At 43.6% G+C, this 9,647-nt stretch overlaps 1 pseudogene; it reads right to left on the bottom strand.

Annotated features, from left to right (window-relative positions):
- Window positions 1-253: 253 nt before the first annotated feature.
- On the bottom strand, window positions 254-7,974 carry LOC106610740 (isoleucine--tRNA ligase, mitochondrial-like; annotated as a pseudogene).
- Between the last annotated feature and the right edge of the window lie 1,673 nt (window positions 7,975-9,647).

Here is a 9,647-nt window from a genome sequence, read left to right on the forward strand (position 1 = left end):
CAAAATGAGTGCTGAACCATTCATCCTCACTCTGCATGCAGCAACAACATGCCAGAGTCAATGTCACCTAAAGTATTGTGGGTAATGTCGTTTTGGCACTGCTAGACAGTGGCTGTCGCTCTGTTACCCCTCTCAGTACTGTTGCTAAGCAGGGTGTGTTTCTTTGTTGACCCCTGGTTGTCCGGGCTAAGTTCAAGCAGACCGACCGGATCAGAGGGTCATTTGCAGGTTGTAATGATGACGGGTGAGGGTGTCACTGCGCCCTGGTGAGGATGATCTGGCAGGGGCAGTCCGGGGAGACTGAGGTGTAACGGCGGCACCTCGCGCACCGGACCATAGAGGTGGGCACTGCCGCTACTTGGTAAGCACTGTCCTCATGGATAACCCCATCTGATTGGACAGAGGGAAGGAAGGTTACTCGGGGCTATGATTAGGAAGCTTACCAAGGTCTCATTCATTAGTGCACACCGTAGTAAAACATTTTGCAGCAGAAACACTTCTTATTTGAAAAGATCAGGTAGTTACTCTCTATTTTGGTCCATTTTCTTCTGTTTAGTGTCTCTAGTAGTGAATATGACCCGGGGTTACTGTATGACCTCTAAAATACTTGGGTCTTTTGAACTCATTGTGTTTCGTTATGGAGACAGCTGCCACAGCACTGTCAATTTGTTAGTGTTAGCGGCTTCACCCTCCAGGTTGATGAGAAAGTTGACCTTGCTGATGAGGGCATCGGCAAGGGCACGTCTCTGGGCAGGGCGCTGTTCAGGGTGGTCCATGATGACACCATCAGCTCCGTTAGCTGGGTGTAAAAGAGACTGGAAGAAAGAGAAAGAGTAGATGGGTACAGTTAGTGGCAGGACTGTCACTTCCATACAACTACAGCTCAGCTGTTTGTGGTATAGTGATTATGAGGACGTCAGAGTGCATTCTGCCCCCTTACCTGACTGAGTTCGAACAGTAGGCCAGGCTCAATCTCTATGGTCAGCTCATACTCGACTGCGCTGCGTCCTGGGATAGAGGACAGGAAGGAATCCCTGATAGCACATGCTTCCGCCACACAGGACTGCTCTCAATCCAGCCAATCCTGAACAGGGTCTCCCCCTCTGGAGATACAGAGATTTACCTTGAGTCACTAAGACACGCTCACATGTACACACAGGGCCGTACCGTCATGTCCTGGGGTGTGTAGGTAGACCTACTCGACCAGGTGAGACACGATGGGAGAAATGGAACGTGTCACTGCGTCCAGAATCGCCTCTAAAACCATCGGACAGGACCTCCGACCCAAGGAGGGGGAAGAGTAGTTGTATCAGACTATTCATTAAGGACAGTGTATTAGTAGTAGTGTTCTAGTAACAGTGTAATCGAGAGGGCCGGTCCTTGCCGTTCTGCCACCCTAGGTGAGACCAAACCAAATGCCTCCCCCCGCCAAACTAGAATAGTCACAGTAAGCAAAATGAGTTGAAAAGCTGTTTAAAAATACATTTTCCGGATGTTGAAATCAGGCTCATTTTTGGTTTGAATGAAAGATGAGAAGACGTAATTTATAGATGTCTATGTTTGGGCAAAATCAAGGCTGGTCCGGACCTGACAAAATCTGAAACCAAACGGACGTCTATGATTGGTTCAGATTTGGGTGTGGAAATCAACGCTGGTCCAGACAGCACCAAAAAAAAGATGTCCAAAAGGCATCTGCCCGTGCTTACTGAGGTGTAGCCTACAGTGTTGCCTGAAATTGAATTTTATGAATGCCCATCTGTGGTAAGCCTGCCATTTGTAAAAAAAAAAAACACACAAAAAATAAAAATAAAAAGACGTCTGGACAGGACCCCCAAAAAAGACGTCGGCTCGTGCTTACTGGGGTGTAGCCTACCATGTCGGCACCCAATGGAATTTTACGAATGCCCATCCATGTGGTAGGCCCACCGTTTGTAAAACAGGCCGTTGCATTGGCATTCGTCCTGATTCCTGTGACTAATCAATTTGGCTATTTAAGCTCTGAATATCAGCTACCCAACTTTATCAGGAGTTATAGTGAGTCTAGTCTGTTTACACAGCAGGAAATGCAGAAGTATTTTTCACTATGATCAGCTTGTCAAAAATTGACGGATACAAACTTGAAACCACTGATTATGACAATGGGGTGAAACTCCTGGACAACAGATGTGATTGTCCATTCCATATTGTCCATTTGACTTTGACCTGTCCTGTTTTTAGGATGTTTTTGTTAACATGACAACGCATTTTTTATTTGATTGGGTGTCATTTAGGTTAGGCTATTTGATTGGAGAAATCTGTGTGATTTAAAAAGTGTCTGTCATTGTCATCCATTTTATCTCCAGCCTGTAGGCTACAGAAAAGGACACATACTCTTTCTGCTACATGATTCATGTGAGATGATTTCTTTGACGGAAAGTTGGTGGAGCGCTGCAGCGATGCGTCTCTCCAACAGCACCCTGGGACAAAGTGAGCACTGCTTATCACAGGGCGGCATCAACCCTCACCTAAAAAACCCTTATGCCACTGGTTGAGAGAAATTGTCATTGTTTTGGGGCAGCATTATGTGAGGTTTTATGTGTTGTTGTTGGAGGTGCGTCTTGATCAGATTTGCTCAGTTAATTCCGCCCTCGTCAATCTGCCGCCTAATGCAGGGAGAGACAAACTTTTTATATTGTGTTTTTGACTGTACGTTTGTTTATCCCATGTGTAACTCTGTTGTTGTTTGTGTCGCACTGCTTTACTTTAGCTTGGCCAGGTCGCAGTTGTAAATGAGAATTTGTTCTCAACTGGCCTACCTGATTAAATAAAGGTGAAAAAAATACAAAAATGCATAATATCCACTGCCTCTCACCTTCACCGTGGATGACTGTATCTGGGTCTACTAAGTTGCATAAAACCTTCTCTCCTTTCTCACTGACCACAAAGTCATGTACCACCGGAGCCCTGAGTGAGAGAAATGACTAATGAATACACATTTGTCATGGAAAGAGCAGTTCCTCATGTTTTGTACAATCATCCTCACCATCAACAATAAATACTTACGTATGGTGTCACAGTTTGTGTTCCACAGGGAGACTAAGCTAGTTGTTGACGTAAGAGGACTAAGCTACTATGTAGAGATAAGAGTTTAAGTAATTGCTATTCACAATGATCAATGTGGCAAATAGAGATTGTATTACCAGGCAGTTTGTAAGTCTTCAGTAACTGTGTAGTGCAGTAAGGAGACTTAGCATTACTGGCTGTGTGAGTATAGGTAGGCACTTACCAAATTGGGATTTAGCTAGCCTTAGCTAAGAAGACGCAACCTTGAATTCTAAGAAATTAAAGTAATCGCTAGTGTAAGAATACTTGGCAGCAGTAGTACGTAGCTTTGCCAGGGTAGCTAACACTGAGCTTCACCTTCAAAAACAGCAGCCCAGGAGGTTCCACTGTCAAACCAGATGTCCAACACGTTTACTCCACGCTCATAGTCTGTTACCTACTCCTGCTTTACTCTGACAAACACACAACATGTTAACCTTCACACACGGCGGTAAAATCATCTCCAAATTATACAACCGTATTCACTGACTTGTGAGTGAATGTAGCAGTTACAGTGCCTTCAGAAAGTATTCACAACCCTTGACTTCCACCACATTTGTTGTGTTATACAGCCTGAATTGAAAATGGCTTAAATTAAGATTGTGTCACTGGTCTACATACAATACCCTATAACGTCCAAGTGGAATTATGTTTTTAGAAATGTTTACAAATGAATTAAAAATGAAATGCTGAAATGCCAAGTGAGTCAGTAAGTATTCAACCCTTTTGTTAGGGCAAGCCTAAATAAGTTTGGGAGTAAAAATGTGCTTAACAGGTCACATAATAAGTTGCATGGACTCACTGTGTGCAACAGTGTTTAACATGATTATTCAATCTACCCCAACTCTGTACCCCACACATACAGATAATTGTAAGGTCCCTATGTCGAGCAGTGAATTTCAAGCACAGATTCAACCTCAAAGGGAAGCTTTCCTATGTTTTGCAAAGGGTAGATGGGTTAAAAAAAAAGCAGACAATGAATACCCTTGAGCATGGTGCAGTTATTAATTTGACACTTTGGATGGTGTATCAATACACCCAGTCACTACAAAGACAGGCGCCCTTCTTAAATCAGTTGCCAGAGAGCAATGAAACAGCTTAGGGATTAAACTATGAGGCCAATGGTGATTTTAAAGGTCATGAACAGTCAAAATCATTTTTAATGAAATTGGGTGATATTTGGATGAAACCAGATCAAAGTATGAAAAATGACTGTGGCTTCTACATTGATAAAGTTTGATCATAAAGTTACTGGTCCACTCTCTCATTTCAAACATTTGGATTTAGGAGGCAGGATTTTTAAGGGGATAGGGTGACATCACCCTAACTCTCATTTTAATACACCAATGGTAACATGATATTCTCTTACCTAATCTAAATAAGTAGACCCTTGTAACCAACAGTGGAAAAGGTGTGTTTGGATGGGCATGGTTTATATAGCTAGATATCTACTCTACTGGACAAAATTTTACTGTAGGGTGTCAGCAAATATAATTAAACGTTTACACTATTCATCTATGGCACTTTTGTCTGTGTCTGGTGTTAGCTAGTTATTGGCTAGCTAGGTCTTCAGCCGGCATGGAACAAAATGGGGGAGGGTCATTCAAAATTTTGTTTGAGTTGCTTTGTTTAACACCAAATTTGCTTGAGATGATATTACTGCAACACTGCTCACTGCATCCAAGTTTCTTAACATAGGCGTTTCAAAGATATGTCAGTCAAGGCAAGCTCATGAATATAAGCTCCCCTCCCACTCAGCCTGTCTTTTCAAACTTCCTGGTAGTTAGCCATGAGAAAAAAAGTACTTTTTCAAAAATGTTGAGCATTTACATCCCCCACCAAAATATTATGGGTGATATTTTAGTCATTTAAAAAGGCTATTTTACATGGGAATCAGAATGGCTGTTTGGGAACTTTAAAGACAGTTACAGAGTTTAATGGATGTGATAGGAGGTAACTGAGGATGGCTCAATAACATTGTAGTTACTCCACAATGCTAAAATAAATGACAGAGTGAAAAGAAGGAAAATATTCCAAAATATGCATCCTGTTTGCAATAAGGCACAAAAGTAATACTGTAAATAATGTGGCAAAGAAAATAACTTTTTGTCCTGAACACAATGCGTTATGTTGGGGGCAAATTCAACACAACACAGAGTATTTTCATATTTTCAAGAATGGTGGTGGGTATGCATGTAATCAGCAAGGACTAGGCAGTTTTTTAGGACAAAGTAAACAGAGCTAAGTACAGGCAATTCTTGTTCAGTCTGCTTTCCAACAGACACTGGGAGACAAATGAACCTTTCAGCAGGGAAAAAAACTAAAATACCAGGCCAAATAAACACTGGAGTTACTTACCAAGACAACATTGAATGTTCCTGAGTGGCCTAGTTACAGTTTTGACTGAAATCGCCTTGAAAATCTATTGCAAGACTTGAAAATGTCCGTCTAGCAATGATCAACAACTTGACAGAGCTTGACACATTTTTTCAAGAATAATGGCCAAATATTGTACAATCCAGGTCTGCAAAGCTCTTAGACTTAAGCAGAAAGACTCTCAGCTGTAATCACTGCCAAAGGTGATTCTAACGTATTGACTCACTGGGTTGAACACTTATATAATCAAGATATATTAGTGTTTTATTTTCCATTCATAAAAAAAATTGAGAACTTTTCTTCCACTTTGACAGAGTATTTTGTGTAGATCATTGACAGAAAAATTACAATTCAATCCATTTTAATCCCACTTTAACACAACAAAATGTGGAAAAAGTCAAGGGGTGTGAATACCTTCTGAAGGCACTGTATATGTACTGTTCCCTGCTCTACACTGCAGTGACTCACCATGAGCACCTCAGGGGGCAGTAGGGATTCCAGGGGCAGCTCCCACCAGCAGTCACTTCCCTTCTCTGAGAACAACTGGGCCACATGGGGAGAGTGCAGGGGTCAGCGTGGGGTCGTGGTTTGTGTGTGTGCGTGTATGTAATTACTTGTTCATGAGAGGCTCTCCTGTCTCTATGTGGTAGAAAACAGTTATGGGCATACCCCAGCTTCTCTGTTGAGAGATACACCAGGACGGTCTCCTGTCCAGCTGGGCAAACAGACTGCCCCTCGCTGACTCTGGCATTACACACATCTTTGCCAGCCCGTCCTACACACAGTCAGAAAGAGTTTCTTAATCCTAGAGCAAGACACATTCTCAGTTTCTAAGAGTACAACTAACTGTGTGGGTCTGATGACTACAGGCTGTTTACTCCCCCGGTCGTCTGGATAGCTGTGGACACACTCCTCCTCCTTCACTAGAGCACGGACCGCCTTCAGCATAGAAATCACTGACACACACACACACAGATAACAAACAAAAGCGTGTACAGAGTGGCAGAAGCTGAACTAGAACTCTCTGTCGCTCACACACATACAGTTTCTCCCTACCCGTGTAGTTTCCCTCCCCCATCACAGACTGATTCTGTAGCTCAGGCCCAGCTAGCTCATTGAACCTACCTTCCTCATCCACCATACACTCCTGGAACAGGAGAAACACACACAGCCGTACATATATCATTGGAAGTTCATAAAGACTTACGACCTACTGTATTAGCCTGGACGCCAGACTGTTTCGGGAGTTGGCTCATCAGAAACTAACTGGCATCCAAGCTGGTGAACTCACTCAGCTCTGTCAATCCAGCTGCTATATCAGTCAACTAAAAGAATGCACCACTGTTAGTTCAAATTGTGAGGCCACACTGTAGTCCTCCATCCCATGGGCAGGAGCTGTGTGGACCAATCCTGTACCTTTTCCCATGGTCAAAAGATTAGCTGGAAGCAATGGAACCTCCTTCCCGGAAATGGTGGGATGCTGGCAGACTCCGCCCTCAAGTTCTGCACCTAGAGGTAGGGATGGGAAGAAAAAGCTTTAGAATGACAGGTGAAAAGACAGTGTGTGTGTTTGTCTGAGAGTGTGTATAGTTTACCTGTGAAGGTGCCAACACTCTCCAGCTCTGTGCCCAGCAGAATTGCCAGGCTCGAAACACACTCTGTGGCCAAGTCAGTTAAGAACAAATTCGTATTTATATTGATGGCCCACTCCGGACAAACCCTAACCCGGACAACACTGGGCCAATTGTGCGCCGCTCTATGGGACTCCCAATCACGGCCAGTTGTGATACAGCCTGGAATTGAACCAGGGTCTGTAGTGATGACTCTAGCACTGAGATGCAGTGCCTTAGACTGCTGCACCACTTGGGAGCCCCAACATTTACAACAGATATGAGATATACCTTATCATGTTAGGGATTCTAGTGAATGTGCAGTCTGGAGGTATCTGTGTGGGCGTTGTCTGTTGACAGTGGCAGATAGCCTGGTTGGCTGGGATGGTCCATGGTTGGGTGGTCCACACCAACACAGAAATGTTGCCCAACTCCCCTGCAGCTTCTGCCATCTTAGGGGGCAGGTTGACCAGGGTGAAGGTGGCATAGATGGCCTTGCTCACATGCTGGGGGTTATACTCTAGTTCTGCCTCCGAAAGAGCCTTCCTGGAGAGATTGAAGGTAGAGGAAGAAATAGAGGTATGGAGGGGGAGAATGGAACGAGGGGTGAGAGGGGGGCTAAGAATGAGGGACTGAGAAAGCCACCAAAGGTGTGTAGCAAAGACTTGTGATATCCAGAAGGCACTCAGTGCTGCCTACGGGAGGAAGGAGACCAGAACACTGGTGTATAGTCCGGGTAGATCAGACCCTAGAAATGACAACACAAGAACAACCAGTCAGATCCTGAGATGAACGGCGGCTGCAGACTGAACAGTGCCTTCGGTGGAGCTGACATTTTGACAGCAGCTGGAGTTGAAAGGGAGTGCGGAGGTGGAGTAGGGCGCCTCTCCGGGCACTCGGTCACCATCTCACTACGGTCAGGCTCACTGCTGAGATGTGGCACAGCAACATGGAGAGGCAAGCACTTTGTAATATTCAGATCTAGCTACCAAAATTAAAAAAGAGAACATTTGGTTGGTTTGTTGTTGTGATATGGTCCTCCAGAAGAGAGTTCTACAGACACTATGAAGGGCCAAATTAATTGAATTGTGTTGTGGTAATTTGTTTATTTTTAGCGCAAGAGGTGGCCATAAGAACTGTTTATGTGTAAAACATTTATTTGCCATTTGAGGCAGAATGTTTTTCATAATAGCCAACATTTGTAACACCATAGGCTACCTATAATAGTATTGTAGAAAATCCCCCCATCATGTTTGGGGAGAACAACCGTGATACATCTTAGGAGGAAGGGAGACCCTAGCCTAATATGTCAAGATCTTCAAACTATAAACCTGTGAATTAATAGGGATATTCATTGTCTACAGGCATATAGGCCTAAAAAAAAGACCATGATTAATAACACAAAGGCTATTATTTGTATTGCTGAAAGTCACACCCTTACATTTTGTCAAAGAAGAGGTCTTAGTGGTGTGGTTTATGATGAGGTTTCGGATAAAGTGAAGGTTTCCATTGGAGGATAAGACCGGTGTTTTTGGGGATGCACCTTTTTGACCTGACGTCACACGGTGGGGGTATAAAATACCCTAGATTTGTTCTCCAGTCATTCACGGTGAAAAGCCATCGACAGGACAGTCACACTAAGCGGCTGAGAAAAAAACCGACAACAAAATGGCCAAAATGGTGGCGGCTTACATTGGATTCCTTCTCCTTGCCTTGTTCATCACAGGTAGGTTAAGGTCTTATAAATTGACTTACTCGTTACCATGTTTGTTTCTAATGATCTGTTTTAGTTAGTGCCCATTATGTGTATAATAAATGCATTTCAACAGGTGCAACATTGGTTTTTGAAACCATAAATGGATCATATTGAATCTAAATTTAAGATTTATTGGCAATTGGTGGGTTTTCTTATTGAAATCCTAATGATGCCAAAAGGTGTTCGAAATATAACGTGCCTTAAGCGGCGCAATTTTGAATCCAGGATTTTGACAGTTGACCTATATGCTATGAACACATTTCCCTCAAGGTGAGGGCTCGACTTAATTTAATGACATTTTATCTGAAGTGCATTTTGTTTGGGAAACATTTGCCGTGGGGTTATTGTCTTAGGCACAGGACTAGACCTTGTGTAGCCTAGATCTTAACTTTACGCATGCGTTTTTTGTAGCTTGAAATTAGTCTGACGAAAGTATGATGTATTGGGAATCGTGCCGATTTGTCAAATGTTTAATTTACTCTTTAAATAGTTTCACATGTGAACTTTGTGGCCAAAGCTCAGTCAGTGACGCTCCCATGCTTGTTTTAGGTCCACGCGCAAACACTACGACCAAGTCCCCAGCCGTGACTGCTATGACCGAAGCTGGCGGCGCGAGTTCCAACATGACCAAGATGCTCGATGTTGTCGCTACCAAGAACATCACCATTCCCAAAGGAGCAAGTGTGTCCTTGCTGTCCAGCTCGGTCACGCTCTTTTCCATCGCGTTGGCGGGCGCTCTCCTACACGGCCGCTTCTAGAAGGCTCCTCCTGTACACTGCAAAGACTAATATCGGGGGTGTCAGTCATGTAACTTCAAGGCAGTC

This window comes from Salmo salar, chromosome 09 (assembly GCF_965601325.2).
Source record: "Salmo salar chromosome 09, fSalSal1, whole genome shotgun sequence".
Classification (NCBI taxonomy): domain Eukaryota; kingdom Metazoa; phylum Chordata; class Actinopteri; order Salmoniformes; family Salmonidae; genus Salmo; species Salmo salar.